Source organism: Myzus persicae, unplaced genomic scaffold (genome assembly GCF_001856785.1).
Source record: "Myzus persicae strain clone G006 unplaced genomic scaffold, MPER_G0061.0, whole genome shotgun sequence".
In the NCBI taxonomy this organism is placed as follows: Eukaryota; Metazoa; Arthropoda; class Insecta; order Hemiptera; family Aphididae; genus Myzus; species Myzus persicae.
The window spans coordinates 274,274-291,908 of record NW_019103315.1 but is presented as its reverse complement, the minus strand read 5'-3'; the positions used below and the strand labels follow the sequence as shown (position 1 = coordinate 291,908).

Genomic DNA, 17,635 nt, shown 5'->3' with positions numbered 1-17,635 from the left:
GAATTACATTAGGTATTTACTATAGGTACAGACGTATTATCTATAATACATGATTATTTTGTTGATACTAAATATTTCTAGGTGTTTCTAGAGGTTTCTAAGTATTTTTTAAGGTATTTCTTATAGGAAAGTTATGTCGTTAAAGGTGGAACACTTTGGAGCAATCGAGTCCCACTGATAACGCGCTAAAGATTTAGATAGCTATCGATGATAAATCATCTGGTATCAACCTATATCGTGTTCAGAACGCTACCTCTGATAACACTTAGTGTTGAATTATTCGTAACCTTTAAGTGTTATCGATATAACTTAATATGAATTCATTAATGCCGGTACATAATATAAACTTACTCATGTGGTTCATAATCCTCATGGGATCTATCCCAGCGACTTGGCTGCTTTTAATTGATTTCGTTTCTAAAACTTTACGGTGGACATAAACTTTATTCATCAGTTTACTGTTTGGGAACTTAATAATAATATCAAAAACAGTTGGTACAATGGAACGACTATCTTTTAAAAGTTACCTATCAGGTAATTTGGTGTTTGGCCCATTGACAACAACTGTTAATACTAGACTATAGTTAATGGTCTTTGAAAATCACTATGTCCACTAGAGACAACAAGTGTCTCTCGTATAAACTGGAAGTATTAATACGTTATAATCCATTCCTCGTTCCTAGCTGGGGTAATACATTGCATTTAATTATATATAATGCCACATTGGCTGTGCTGTTTCCTGGAGTCCGTCTAAGTAAACTTGTTAAGATGTTTAAATGAATTCGCAAAGTGTAAGCGCTACTTCCATTCGCGTACTCGTGTGTTTTCGACGAGATTTTATTTCAACAAAGCCGCTTCAAGTTTAACGCTTATTAGCACTCAGCTAAGTTTGTATATAATGTTTCAGCTAATGAGAAGGTTTTTTTTAAACTTCCGTTTAATGCTATTTTATTAGCTCATAGAAAAAAACAAAAACGAGACCACGACCAATAAACTAATGTGTTAAAAACCTATCTTATAGTAGACATTTAAATTGTTATTCATAAATGAAAATTAATGTGAGGATAAATAAGTCAGAAGGACAATATGGGATATCGTAATTAGGTATTCAATCAGCATTTCTACATAAATTAAAACGCCATACTACTCAAAATAGTGATATAGTGAAAATAGAGAAAAGTAGTAGTTGATGGTTTGATCAACAATACATCCACACTTCGTTGTTAGGTTGTGTCCATCAAATCAATAATGAAAAGTTTTACTCGGAGGCTTAATTTTAAAAATAAAATAATATACTTACAAAAATAAAATAATTGATTTTAACTATACCTAATAAAATAGTTATCAAAATCTTTATAAAACAATATAGCTTTAATAATTTAATCATTATTTTTTAAATTTTTAACTTAATGTTTTTATTAATTTATACAAAATTACTTACTATTTTTTTTTTACAAATATTACATATTATTTATAGGCTAACATTTTGCTTAAAGCCATTTGTCATCCAATAAGTTCATTGAGTTAAGAGTATAGACTATTCTAACACAAAGGGTTATTGTTTTAAAAATAACAAATGAAAATTCTAATACTCCTTAGTACGACCGTATAATCATAAAAGAAGACATTGATTATTAAAACTAAATGGACCATGAAAAGAGACATTTTAAACAATGAGAAGAAAGAAAATATAATTGTATACACATTCAATTTATTATCAGTGGAAAATATAGCCATTAGCATCTGTTTTATTCAGCCTTTATATGAATTTTGATTAAATAGAATGATCTTTGTTCGGCAAAAAAAAAGTTCAGTGAATTTTGCACATTACATAAATGTTAAAAGTTATACAAAAATAATTATAACATGCATCAATGTGTAAAACTATAAATACAAAATTCTTAAGTAATAAGTAATTACATTTGCTTATGTAGTTGAATGCTGTTAAATTCAAACGGTTACACGTCATGTGTAATACTAAAGAACTATAGCGTGACCCGGCAGCATTTAATGTAGGAATGTAAACGTATGATTTATCCACAATTCAATATTATAATATTCGTTTTTTGCTGATTGGTTCTGGACGTTGTATACTTCTCTCAAAAACGACCTTGCTCCTTCTCATTTCTCATGACAGATTTTTTTTGTGTTATACGAAAATATTGATCATACCCACATTACCGTAATAATAAATTATATTTTATATCAGAAACAAAACTAATAAAACAAAAATGAATGTTTATGTAAAATTAGTTGATTCCATAAAATAGTTGATAATTGCGAGGTCATAACTCAATACGGATATAATACTTATACGTAGAGTAATTTTCTACCACAACAACTAGAATTTTAAATTTAAATAAATACATTCAGCATGCTATTCAATTTTCACATCATATATAAATCGTACGAAAATGACGTAAGATAAGGTTAGTGCATGTAATTTTCTGCTAATATTATCCCCAACTATGTACGTAAAATCTGCGGTAGTAGAGTAGTAAAGTTTTCCCGAATCATGATGCGCTCATATGGATACCAAAAACAGGAACACTGAATAACTATTTCAGTGATTTGTAAAATCTAGGACAATTCGAATTTCATTAGTTTTATACCCTGCATTCGCATAAAATAAAGCACACATTCGGCTTCGTTTTAAATGCAAGTGATGTTGCGGAGTCAAGAATGAGGTTAATTTATTTCTTCGCTGGCTGATGTGCTGCAGACTTTTCCAATGACTTTTATGTCACATCATCAATGACGATGCGTTTCTATACAGCTCTTTGCTGCAACTTTAAAGCTGATTATTATAATGGCGTTGATGTTAATGTATGTATAGTGACTGAGATGAACATAATGGTGTTTGTTGTGTAGATTAATGGTATTTACATACAGTATTTTGATCTTTGAATTTTTGGTGGCGACTGATAGAAAACAGTAGAGGCCTACGGCGTTATTGTCTCTCCGAGACTTATAATAATATTATTATTGTCGTGTTTACCGAGCCGGAGGATACAGAGTAAAGATAGGAGAGAGAGAGAGAGATTAAAAAAAATGTACATATTTACGTATACATATATATATATACACAAGGGGGAATGGAAACCACTGGGTTATAACTTATAATGTGAATTTGCACCGATGTCGTTCATTATTTATGCTAGTAGACACTGGGGTAGCTAAATTTCCAAATCGTTAATTTACATTCATGACGTAGTTATAAAATATAACCAACACGAGAAATTTGTTGTGTAATTAATTCGGCAATTTCATACTCTTCCAGTATTATGCGTCTATAATTTTAAATTCCTCAAAATCCGGTTGGTTCGAAATGCGCTGAACTATCCCCATGTCGCAATTATAGTCACTGAAGAATTTATAATACTTGGTATGAACACGAAACTAGGAAGTTAATCTTAAATAAAACAAAAATATAGCTATATGCTATGTTATCAAATTATTAAATTATACACATTAGGATTAGCTAGTACCGATTAGCTTATTTATCTTCAAAATAGAAAAATATATCTTATTATTTAACTGTGGAATACATGAAGAGATCAAACAAGTTAAAAAAAAAATATATTGATTAAAGTTTACACATACCGATAAATACTAACGAAAATAATTTATACTAAATACATAGTTAATACTATGTTAAAAATTTCACGAAATTGTACTTTTTTTAATGAGTTTTCATTTAGCTAATAGCTATATACAATAGTTAGAAGAAATGTATTTGATTTGTGTGTCAATAGTATTTTAGTCTGATTCTCAGAAACTATCAAAATGGGTTTGAATCTGATGTACAGTGATTTATCCAATTTCACAATTCAAATAATAATTTGATTAACGATTGATACAAAAAAAGTGTACCTGGTAGTAATTTTGGACTCCCATCTCCATCCCTCTAATTTATAAACTTGTCTTTTTTTGCTAGGTATTTTTCCTACACATTTTACAGACATAGAAAGAGACATCAGAGACAATGGGAGAAGAACCGGTGTTTGCGCGTGACAAATAAACATTGTTTGTTTTGTCATTGTTGTTGTTATTTGCAGGCAGAAAATACTTAGTTATTTGTGTATTTATGTGCGTGAGAAAGAGGTTTTTAGATCAAGAGAACTTCAGCTAAGTAATTTGCCCTATGGGGGTAGCCTTTTTGACGAGCTGGCACGCAGAGGGCGGTCATGCGGTAATACCATGTGTTCTTTTGTGTAATTTTGGACCTCAACCTTGTGGCTGTTTTATGAATATTTTCACTGTGTAGTGAAAAATACAAAACGGACAACGGGATAAAAAGAAAACGAAATAATGTGGCAAAAATCCATACGATTTCGACCTTTAAATTTAATGTATACCAAACGACAGTTGTATGAAATATGTTTTTTACTTTCTTCATTGTCCAGTTACTAAGAAATACTCTATATGCAATTATTGCTGTAAATATAAGATAGTTTATACTTGGCTGTGAACAAACATTGTCACTTTTGAAAAAAGTATCTAAGAATGATTACAATTTCAAAAACATAAAACGATTTTTGTTTAAATATTTATTCAACTGCTATATAACTATACAAGTACCTAAACTATGTGATTTAAAAAGCATTATTTATTCACTACCTACATAGGTGTATTGAAGTATGGTAATAGTTAGATATTATTGCTCAAGCAATAAGGAGGACCGTAAAATATTTAAATGATACATTCTTAAAAACTATATATACAACTATATATGCTAACTATGAAGTACCTTAGTTTTAATTTAGGGTCTTTATATAAAATATACTTATAGACAAGGGAGGTTTTAAATTATTTATAAAAATATTATACTCCCACTTAGTTCTATATTAATTAAACGTTTCAATATGTTAATAATATTAAGTATAAATTAAGTATTAGAATTTTAGAAAATGCAAAGCTGTCTGTCTAACTAAACCGTCATAAAAACTAACAATATTCTTTAAGGATGTTGGAGCGTGTCATGTTTTGAAGAAGTAATATTTAGGAAGTTCAAATAAAACTTATATCTGAACTGTGTCATTGTGTCAGTGGTAAATTAACATTAGTGTACAAATTACTATATTATCCGACCCTCATCGATCAGGAAGATAATGACCGTAATAAATTGTTTACAATTCCAAGAACAGTTTCACATACTCATGCTCATGTATTGGTCACCAAATTTAGTTTTTGAAATTTATCCGTTTTTAAAATCTGTACAACACAGCTGAAAAAGAAATGTTTAGTTACTTCCAGTGACCAGATTTAAATTTTGAAGAAAGGTCTGATAACTTTTTTTCTAGGTTATGTAAGAAAAATAATTGTTGTTTTTGAACTGCATGTATGTCTAAAAAACAAATATACTTTCATAGTTTTTGAAAAAGTTAATATTTTTTTAATCCTTATTGAACACAAAAATCAAAAATGTATTTTCTATATAACCTAGAAAAATAGATGGTGAGTTTACACGTAATTTAAAACAATAATCGGAAATCGGGAAGTTAGTAAACTTATCTTCCACTTATTGATCGAAAACTACTAAAAATACGGTGTGGTCCAATAGCCTTAAACCTCTACAAGTTACAACTGAGTGAATTATTTCAAAAAAGACGTAAAAGACGATTTAAAACTAATTATTTTTATTAATTAATTCTAAAAGGACTAGGCAATGAAAATGCTTACAGTTAATAAATAAACAAAATATATTTCTTGGTCATAATTGTAATTTTGCAAACGTAAGAAAATTAACTAGTTTAGGTACCTAACTTGAATTTAATTTTAGTCACAATATTTAATTGTTGTCATTTTTTATGTGAAGTTTTACATACTATTATACTTTATGATACAAATATTCTTCACAGTAATCTTCATTATTATTTATTTTGGCTTCAAATCTACTTATACGTGTCTAATGGTTTTAATGCAACTAATCTATTCTTTCAAGATGGTGTACGTCGATAAAACCTAACCACATCAGTACACCCAAAAACATTATGAGACAACGCCAGACCTGAAATAATCGTTATAATAACGATGCACCACAATATTCCATGATAAAACTCGATTTTCTAAGTACACTTACCTATATGGTATGCAAAATTACAGTAGTTGTTTTTAAAAGCGTCATTTGTGCACACTTTGGTGTAAGCATTTAAATTACCTATTATTTACATTTTACAAAAATGTTTTCATTTTTAATACACAGAAGACATTTTATTTTTGTTCTAGTTATATTTGGTTTGAGGGTTTATTATATTAATATTATTTTATTCACATTCATTTTGTACGGTCATTTTTACTATCTATTATCTGCGCTTATAGTGTGTTCTGTCTTTAAACTAATGTAAATTATATTTTATTTTATTTTGAATAACCAAAATTTAAACTATAAATGTTTGTTTGAATGTGATACTGATATTATCTATACAACATATTTTAATATTTTTAAATGTTTTTTTTTTTACCATAGATGAAAAAGTCAGATTTTGTTTCTTGATTATCATTCTCAAAGAGTCAAATCTCAATTTTATATGAACTACTAAAATGTTTTTGGTCTTATTACTTTTTTGCATTTTTATGTTTTATTCCTTCTGTTGATTTTCAAGAGATAGTCATATCATGATTACAAAACACTTTTAAGTTGGAATACTATTTCTTTTTCATTTCCCTTTTGACTTAGCATTATTCACGGTTTTGATTAAAAAATAATATGAGGTTTTTTTTATAATATTCATAATTATTATACATTTGCTATGTTTTGTAATGTGTATCAATATGACAGTAATTATTAGTATGTCTTATTCTATTATTAGGTATCACTCAATACATATTGCATGTAGGGAGCATCAAAAAGTTTTAAATAAAATAAAATAAAGTACTAATATTCATATAATACAAGTATCTCATACTTATTACAGCTATTGAGGTAAAGTTGCTTACTTTTTTGGATTCTTTTTAATTTTATTAATTATTTACAATGTATGTGTTAAGCTATGCAGATATACTTAAGGAGAAATCTAAGAGAATAAACAGGAAATATTAATTATATAAATAGATTCAAAGATGATATTGCCTCAATGTTTGAATCCGAAAAGAACACCAATTTTGAATCGTCTAAATATAAACAGGTGAGTTGTGGAAATAATTCGCTCAATATTCAATTAAAATTCACTTAAGTATTATATTTTACTGTGGCCATTGTGTAAATACTAAATTGTATGATTCATATATGCAGGATTAACTAATAGGCATTAGCATGAATGAGAAATCATCAACATTATTGATACTACAGTTCCTTTAAAGCTAATAGTTAATCTACTTAATATTAATAACAAATTACTATCATCAAATATTGGTAGGTAAACTGATATTACTTAGGTTCTAAAAGTCGTAGATTATGTTTAAAAAAAAAATAATTCATGTTTTTTTTTTTTTTGGTATCTTACCTTTACCTTATTTGTATGTTTGTTCAAAAGTATAATCAAAGGAAAAATTAAATATAATAAAAAAAATTTCATGAACTTTGGAAGTAAGACCAATTAGAATTTTTTCATGTTAAAAAATAAATATTTAATGATATACTTACATATACCTATACAGTTAATTATTTTAAAATTACTTAGTGGTATATAGTATTATACTATTATTATATGTATCTACATTTAGGTAGGTACACTGCGTATGAGTACAATTTAATTATTATAGTAAAATATTACTTATTTATTTTTTTATAATTATTTACTAAAAAGATATAATATAGTTGGTAAAAATGTTAGGTATCGTAAAAATAACTTTAAGTTTAGATATTTATACAGTTATTCGGGCATTCAGCTGTACTACTGATTGAGTTGAGCTTTGAGACGAAATAAAATGCATATATTGTTTAATTTGTTCTATGATGAATACAGAAAAATTTTGTAGTACAATAAAGTACCTAATCAATAATATCAAAACAAAACTTTCAATTTTTCAAATGTAGAGCCGATTTCGTAGAAGGAGCTGTATATACTTGAAATGTCGGGTTTTTTTTTAACAGTATTATTTCCACATTATGAGTTTTTTCTGGATATATAAGAACTAGAACTGAACTGAAAAATGTCGACCGCAGCTTTCAATTAAACTCACCGTCGTCGGATTGCCGTTGTGATGTTGATGTACGACGCCGCTTTGGAGTTGGTCACAATACCCATTCCGTTAAGTCTATTTCTGCGTAGTATTTCTCGAATTGGACTATGCAAGGTTTTAGTAATTGTTGCTGTACACAAAGTATTAATTACGTAAAAAAGCGTTACTGCAGGAAAAAAATGCGACAAAGACATCGCAATGTACGGTTGAAAGGTATTGTGTGTAGATGGGAAAATACAAAATAATATTGTCTTCGTTTATTTGCAAAAAAAAAAAAAAAGGAAAAAAACCGGAGGAGTCAAAAATATAAATTATTATTGAGAAAAAAAAACAAAAAAAACCTTTTGAATTGCGAATACATACAATGTATCTTCGTGTTTTTTACACCGGAAACAACACATTTTATTTCCGGCAGAAATAGCCACGGCTGACCTGGTCGGCGAAACAAAATAACACGTTCATGCGTAGTGACATTTGGACAAATAGCGTGTACTGGTAGACGTCTATATACACGTACACATCACACACACCCATATTTATTTTTACACATAATACAGTTATAAACCTGTAGTACACATATGGTAGGTATAATAGTGCACGTCAATTCACGGTGGTGTGTGGTGAATTGTTATTATTTTGAACTGATTTTTGTAAATAATAATCTCGGATTGCGACCATATATATTTTATGCAGAGGTCCGGGCGGTGTGCACGCGTCATTTATCCGACGCTTGTTTCTCTTTCGATTTAAAAGGGCGAGGCACGTTTGGGCCAGGGACGTTTAGGTCACTAATAAAAATGCAACCTGTTTGGACCAGGATTTTGTGAACCCGTTTGGGCCAATGTTTTTTTTAGTATATTTTAAATAAAGAACTTCTAAATAATTACTAGAAAGCTCGCTAAGGCCCGTTTCACATGGACGAGTATCGTACGCGCACGCTTTTAGTTTACATTGGTTAAGTTCATACGCGTCGTATCGGCGAACAAAACGCGCCATCGTCGGAGTAATAAGATGTCCAGTTAAACTGTGTAAACTAATTTGTAATTTGTAGATTATGTACAGAGCAAAATTATTTATAATTGATAACTGACCAAAAACCCACAGTTATACGTATAATACAAATGTTTCAGGCAGCTCGAATTTAAATAGTTCATAAAAAAATACATTTTCGTAATTCAGTGGACTCGTATTTAAAAAATTAATAATTTGACAAATTGTATATTGTACCTAATGTACCTATTTATTTTTTAATATTTTTATCTTTAAGCCGAAGTAATCATATATATTTGATATTATTATAAAAAAACAATAATAATAATAATAATAATAATAATAATAAGAAACAGCATTTTTAACCATGCCAAAAATAGTCCTAAGCCTGTTAAAAATAAAATGGGAAGGAAAATGCTGGTCCAAACGAGTTGTATACAAGTAATATTTTTTAGTCCAAACGGGTCTTTAAAATTGGTCCAAACGAGCTGTTTTTTAGAAAAATTGGTCCAAACGGGTCCTGCCCATTTAAAAGGATGCATACCTACCTAACCTACCTATCTACCTACACTACTTTATTATTGGACAATAAATTCCAAAGAAAATATTTTATGAGAAATAGACAAATGCGCGAGAGCTCAGAAAAAGGCCAGGGCCCTAACTAACGATTAGATTTGTCAGAAAGTGAACCGTAAAATACCTACGTCATAGTGAATAGTGCTTTGATGGCGTGGACTTGATGATATTAATTTTTTCACTGTTGTTGAAATTTTCGACCGTTATTTTTTTTAACTATCGGGATCTAAGCCCTTACATAAAAAAAAACTCAAGCTAATGCATTTTAGCTAATAATTTCACTGATTACGTTGCTATTAAGAGTTTGTAATTCTGTCGGTATCCAAGAGTTTTAAATAAAATACTTTAATAAGTTCATAATTAACTTAAATTGAATAATTTAACTTTGAAATCCTCAGCTAAACTTTGATTTTCTAAAAGAGATAAATTAGAATACGGAATGAACGTATGAACTATATTATATAACGGCCTCATTTACGTGGTTCAGTGTTTCCTATCGTAAATTAATTAATTGGGTAATGCAATTTTTAGAAATTTTAAAAACAAAATAATTGCAGTTTATTGTATAAAAATTGAATATTTGATATAATATACTATGATATTTAATCAAAAATGGGGTATATAATTAATGAAATAACTTGATGATTATTATAAACTTGATTTAATTGAATATTATGCAGTATAGTATTGGTATCAATCTATTAAAACTACTTATTAAAAATCCAATTGATCCTAATTGAATATTAAGGGGTTTGATGTAGACGTTTGTGAATTAGAGTTATTTAAGTAATAAATTGAATTAATTATTAACTTTTTTACTTAGGATAGTAAAGTATGCAATATGTAACCGTACAATTATGGATTAATATAATATATTATAATTAATAAGCACAGTAAGTATATAACATTATTGGAGACAGAGAAAAAAGAGGAAACTGCAGCACTCTACTTACTCGATATTTTTCCTCTACGACGATAATCATGAATAATAAATATGTTTTTGTTAATAAGTAACTATAATAAAGAAAACCTCTCGAAAAATCAGTTAGAAAACTGAAAAATGTCATCGTGTTTTCAGCCCAAAAACATATTTTTGTAAAAAATTACTATTCCATATTAAACATAATTTTGAAATTAATAACTTGAGATATTTATATTTAAATATTTAAATATTTATATTCGAATTTCCAACGATGTGCACATACATTTATTTTATATGATATAACGATATGAAGCTACAGTTATGCGTATTATATTTCAACATTATACAAATTAATTATTAAGTAAGCCATTTAGATCCAATATGGAACAATATGTCTTGTACTGCTTTATAATTACAGTTAATGGTATGAATAAATACAATTCAACAGAAACATATTTCTTTTCGATGGAGAGAAAACCATATTATTTAATGTAAAAAATATACATGGTTGTCACAGTAGCTGGTGAAAAATAACCACTAAGAGACTATTTCTAAAAGTCTCAAGGGTCCGATTCCACCAACGAATATTTCCCAGACAGGCCGTAATAAAACTAAATTTAACTAATTAAAAATTTAAATCGTTGCATTTTTTATTCGTAACTCTGTAACCTGTTTGATATATTTTAAAATAAACTCGACAATACTATTTACAATATGTCGGAACATATTATTTATTTAAAATAAACTTTTCATATTATTGTGGTGTACATATTTGTAAAGTATTTGAGGCTTTAACCATAAAGTCATAATAATAATAATAAAAATAGAAAACGTTTTGAAACTCTGCAGATTTTAATTAAAACTCATAATATTAAGTTGTCTAAATGAAAATAATATTTTTCTTGTTTTTATAACTGTGCTTATAATATTATAATTAAATTGTATTAGTATTATAATATGTAAATGTATATTATGTTATTTTAGAATAACTTCTATAAATAAGCAATGTTAAATATTTAGGATAGTAGATCTACAAACAACTATTTTTAATAAAATAAAAGTTTTTTTAAAACTTATGCTGTGTGTAAAATATAGATGACCAGCCAACGGCCATTCCTATTTGATTAACTAGGAATTTAATACATACTATTGTGGTCATAAATGAAATATTTTCATAAGAATTTCTTAGTATTGTAAATTAAATACGAATTCCAGTGTATTATTTTTTTTGGTGTGAACGGTCGTTGTAATCACCTGTATACCTCACTAATTCTATCACGTTTTATTTTAATTAAGCCATAAATGCTGTTGTCATCTGGTAGAAATTGCTGTAATCAAGGTAGAAAATCTTTGATCATCAAAATTAAATCCACTTAATCAGATGCAAAATGGAAAAAAGTGAATTCTACCAAAAATCGTAAGTCTAACACTTTTAATAACGCCACAAGTCCATCTAGCCCTATCTCTCCAAATCTGAAACATATCTCGGATAATTCCCCAACACAAAATGTAAATACAAACAATCAAAGTTTTGAGTATGAAAACATCTCTCCACAATCACCATTATCTAAAGATGTAAACGTTCCGTTGATAACAGACAATTATTAGTTTGTAAGTTATAATTGTAAGTGAACAGCCTCTGGTTTCTCTAACTAAAATATATTTTGATTCTCCTGTCCGTAGCTTCATCCCAACACCCCATCAGCCCACTTTAAATTCCCAACTTTCCACTAGGAAATATGGGAATCACTTCCAATCCCCAACTAAAAACAACTTAAATATTCTCAAACAACCTAATATCTCTGTTGAAAAATGTAGAATTTTGAAAAAGGTATCAAATAACCGATGCAGGATTTAATAACCTTGGATTCAAAGTGTAAAATTTATCTCTTTTAATAACTTTATTAGTTTAATAAGTATTAATTTGTAACTATCATTTGTGATAGGATTCAGTAATTTAAGTGATTTAAATGAAAAATATTAAGGAAGGTTCAAGTCCACACTTTTCGATGAAAAAAATCTAATTATTGAATCTATTTAAAAAAAACTGTAGGTGGGTGCATGATTTTGTTGTGAAAAACATTAACATTTGAGTAAAATACTAGAAAGACTAGACATATTGTATGCAGACTCTAATTGTACAAAAAAAACAAATTCAGATATACATTTTTCGATAATTTGATAATAGGTACCATAATGATATACGTGCTACGCACTAGTTATTGATTTTCGCAGGCTAATTAAAATAGATAATGCATTATATAAACGCAATTCTAATAATACTGTTACATATTATCATTGAGTATAAAATCGAGGATACTTTTAAATAAGTAAGGTTTGTAAATGATTACATTTTTTAAAAGCTAAGTATTTCTGTATTTATAGTCCATCTTTTTTCGAACTTTACTGATTTAAGCTCCAATATGCTTTTATTCTAGTACATAGTATTATTTTTACTAGGCATATATTATGATTAAATAAAAAATAAATTTCTACGGCAATATGTTTATTTCATGTAGGTAATCAATTAACATATTATAAGATACAAACAAAAATTGTATAGGTACACTGTAGTGTTATTCACACTGAGTAAACGGTAAACCTATGATTTTATCCATTTTAAAATTAATAACAAAGAGGTAAAATTAAATTTCCATAAAACCCTTTCAGCATACAAACTCACAATACTGTATGGTATCCTGTTTACCTGTATGAACATAATGCTCTCTAGTTGAATAACTTACACATAATATATATATACATAGCGATTCACCAAATACACTCACCCCTTATTTTATACAATAAAGCAGTTATTCATAATCCGATTGATGATTTTTTGTACCATTTAAGGCTTAAATTTTAAGCAGTGTCCTGTGGCAAGTTGCGTTACAAAATTCTGTTTTTCGAATGAGAACCATTCATTTTTACTTTATTATTGAGCAGGCAGATGATTTTTTTTAGTTTTTGGCTTATTTAAATCAAAACTCGAATGAATAGCTTCCAGCTTATTAAACTGTGTGTTCTTAGGAAAATATACTATGATACTATAGCCCGGTCATAAGGCTATGGATAAACAAAAAAATTAAAATTTATGTTAATTTAATATTTGCTTAGTCATATTCTTATTATATGTTTAGTTATTATTCAGGAAATTATTACAGATTGTAAAATGCTAAAAGATTAGGTAATACAGTTTATCTACTATAAATTTTAAATCAATTAAAAAACAAACAATTCATAATATCCTTCTTAGCACTCAGCGAGCATCTCAGTTTAAAAATGAATAGATGAAATGGCGATGACAGGTTGAAATACACACTCATATTATGCGCTGTACATGTGTATATCTTCCCAGAAATCATTTAACACAATCTTTAGCATATTGGGTCTGACGATTCACTACAGCCCACTGCAATAAGGCCTACCCAATTAGGATTACGCGTTAAGTCCGTCGACCTCACAAAACTGCCGAATAATTCGGCCGGCCGGCAGGCACCGTTCAAACTCTCCCTCTAATTGAAATCGACAATAATCCTGGACTGTTGTAGGTGGGCAGGATATTCGATTAATGTTTTTTTTTCAAAGTTATTCCACACAACTAGGGCGACCGCGATTAATGCGTTAAATCTATGGCTATGCGTCGTGCACTGTATTCGAGTTGGCAAACTATATAAGTCAATGAATAGGAGGTAGGTAGGTATAGCTACCAATTTCCAACCGATTAAAAAGTATTTAAAAAAATAGCAAACTTCTCACGAGCAACAGTATTAATGCGCAATATATATAGTGCACACTACTGAGCAGTCCAGTGGGGTGTCTGATGATCGTCCGGGAAAGGTTTAAATTTTGTTACTATAAAATAACCACTCATACTGAGGCTCGGATTTTTTTAGATTCTACCAGACATTTGTATATTATATTATGTTAATTTTGCCGACTATTAATTCCATATTATAAAATAAATATTATGGCGAGCAAAAAAAAATGAGACATTCAATAATGAATACAATAATAATTATTACATAAAATAATGATTTGATTTCAGTTTTTATAAATGCTACATTTATGTTTATTAAAGTACAGTCGACTGTCGAGTACTCTTGTATGAATTAGATTGTATTCTTAAAATTCTCAATACAATGCTTACACGTGATAACAAAAGTAAATTAAATATATTAGGATTTAGAATGTGCTTAGTGAAATGTAAGTTGAGTTTTGAATGAAACGATTGGCAAGGGTTATTCGTTGTTTTTTCCGACGATATTGAAGACGACGTCAGAATTTTTGGATTAAATTCAGACGTTTCATCCAAACGATCACTGATCATGACGGAATTTGTTTACCCTCTAATCATACGTTTTTAGCAAACGTGTGTAATATAATATATGTGAGAACGAAACCAACATAAAAAAGTTCGGCGGAGTTGATAGTTGGCAATCGATAAGTTTCTCACAGCGAAAAAAGTGATTTCGAAGGAAACGATTTAAGCCCAGAGCTCCCCTCCACCTCCGATCGGCTCATTGAACTTTTTTTTAACAGTTGTATTGGTTTTCACTTTTTATTTGATAACGTGAATTTTACCATTTTACTACTGTAAATACATAAAAAATAAAAGTCTCCCTTGAAGGTTGGGCAAAGACGATCTACCCTCACAGAAATACTCAACTGATACATGTCGGCGTTTGACCCAAGAACCGAGAACAGTAAGTTAGTAGTAACAATCGATATGATTTGCACATAACCGTTGTAGGCGTTCATTCGATTTACCGTTGCCAACTACACACCTCGCACATATGTTGTACGAGACGATTATATAATATTATATTTTATTCTTATCATTATATAGTATGACAGACGACACGCCAGTCAAGTGTGAGGTACTATATCGGCGTTAGTATTAAACTGCGTACTTATACGAAGTTGAAGCTTTGTCATTCTAAAGTCAGCTGTGATATTATTAAAATAACTACCTACTTAAGTATTACGAACAGCCTATGATTTGACTTTATCTCGTGATTGTGTGACGCGCTCAAAACTTTTGTTCGAATAAAAATAAGAGTATTCTTGTGTATTTTATTTTTTTACTTTTTTCGCTCGAGGTAGCTGAACTGCATTTATACCTTTAATTATTATTATCCTTGTTCCTCTTCTTCTTTTTTTTTTAATAAGATTGAGTTTCAAATGATTTCTGTAGAATTGTATTATGAACTATATGTATAAGAGTTCTTTAAAATAAAACATTCGAAATGCCGATGAAGGGATTCGATTAAAAGAAATTCTACACATTTTATGAATATTTTATGAACAATATTTATATTTTAATATAATATGCACGGCAATAAACGTAAATCAAATAATAAAATTCACAAGTGCCAATAAAAATCACAATAACGGTTCCAAGAAATTTAATTTTAATGTTTTATCTTTGTTTTTAATTGGTTTTATTTTGTATATATTGGCAAAAGAGTAGTTTTTGTTTTATAAACTCAAATATTCAAATTATTGCTAAACATTACGGGTTTATCAGAATCAACACCAATAAAGTAATATTTCAGTACCTAATTACTAATAATGACTAAATTCGACAACACGATTTAAAATTTGAGAATATTATACAATATACATTATATTATATTATAGTGCATGCCAGTGAAATAATCTCTGTGAATATTAATAGTGTGCATTGGCGTTTACTAAATATATAATAATATTGTATTATTGTACCTACCTACTCCAAAATTAATTTACTCTCATAGTGATGTATTGAAGTGAATTGATCCTTTTTAATTTATTTGTTGAAAAAGCATCAGCTGGAAACTACTTATGCGCTGTTCGTGGCATAATTTAATTTACTGGAAATTTATTGAAGAACGTTTATTTTTGGTTGTCTAATTTTTTTTTTATTTTGGTAGATATATTTTTTAATTCATACAACAAAAACATTCGGCTTTCGGTGTTTTCGAACGGTGAAAAATAATTTTACTGGAAAAAAACAAAATGAAAAAAAAACTATAACAGCTGGTTATAATAATATTATATTATAACGATGTGTATTAATAACTATAATAATGTGTACCAAAGTATAAAATAATTAAAAATAAATATCGCTCGTTCGTAATGAAATGTCGGAGTTAAAAATGGAAACTCCGAACAAACGGTCACAAATTAAACGACTTTAAATTTTAAATACATATTTTGTCCGCGCCATTATAACACTCGGCGAAATGCACAAAGAACTTCGTGATTTAGTAATGAATGAATAAATAAATATTCATATTATTATTATTATAATAGGGGTGTGCTGTTTCGGAAAATTATTTTTGGTTAACAATAGTTTTCGGTAAACGAACATGACCGTATCGCGTATTCTAACATGTACACTTGGCAATTTCCACAATAAACAACGTCGACCATTATTGGTATATCTTTTGTCGGGCCTTCGGCGTTATATTGGATTCCTATAATATTGTTTTTAAAACCGATATTATACTATTTTATTAATGACCACGGGATTGCTGAAGAAGGTTTTGTTTTTAATAACAACAGACGTAGACAATTTAACCGTACATGACGTTTATACTGCAATAACGATAGTAATCGCTATAGCTCTGTGTGTGTGTGTGTGTGTGTGGGGGGGGGGGGTGTAGATGAGGCAGTTACCATGAGTCTTTTTTTGAATAAAGCAATTATTAACTTTGGTTATTATGAAAATATATATATAGTAAATATCCAGTGCGGGCTAGTCGTCAAAGAATAAACTAAAAAATAAGTTAAAAAATAAAGTTAAATTGCATATGATGGGTTTAGAGATTGTATGTTTTATGGGTTGTTTTTCCATTATATATTTATATTACTTAAATACTTAAATGTATAATAATATAATACAATATTGTATTAAAAATTATGTTAATATAATACTATTATATTATTGATAATTGAGAGCAAATGAAACAATATTAAGCAATTACTTATTTTATTCTAGCTCTTGAACATTGGTCACTATTTCTTTCTTAATGCAAATCT

General features: G+C 28.6%; 1 protein-coding gene across 3 annotated transcripts in view; it reads right to left on the bottom strand.

Moving 5' to 3' along the window:
- The window catches only part of LOC111034234, a 289,529-nt gene that overhangs the window by 22,644 nt on the left and 249,250 nt on the right, over positions 1-17,635 (bottom strand). The window lies entirely within an intron of this gene.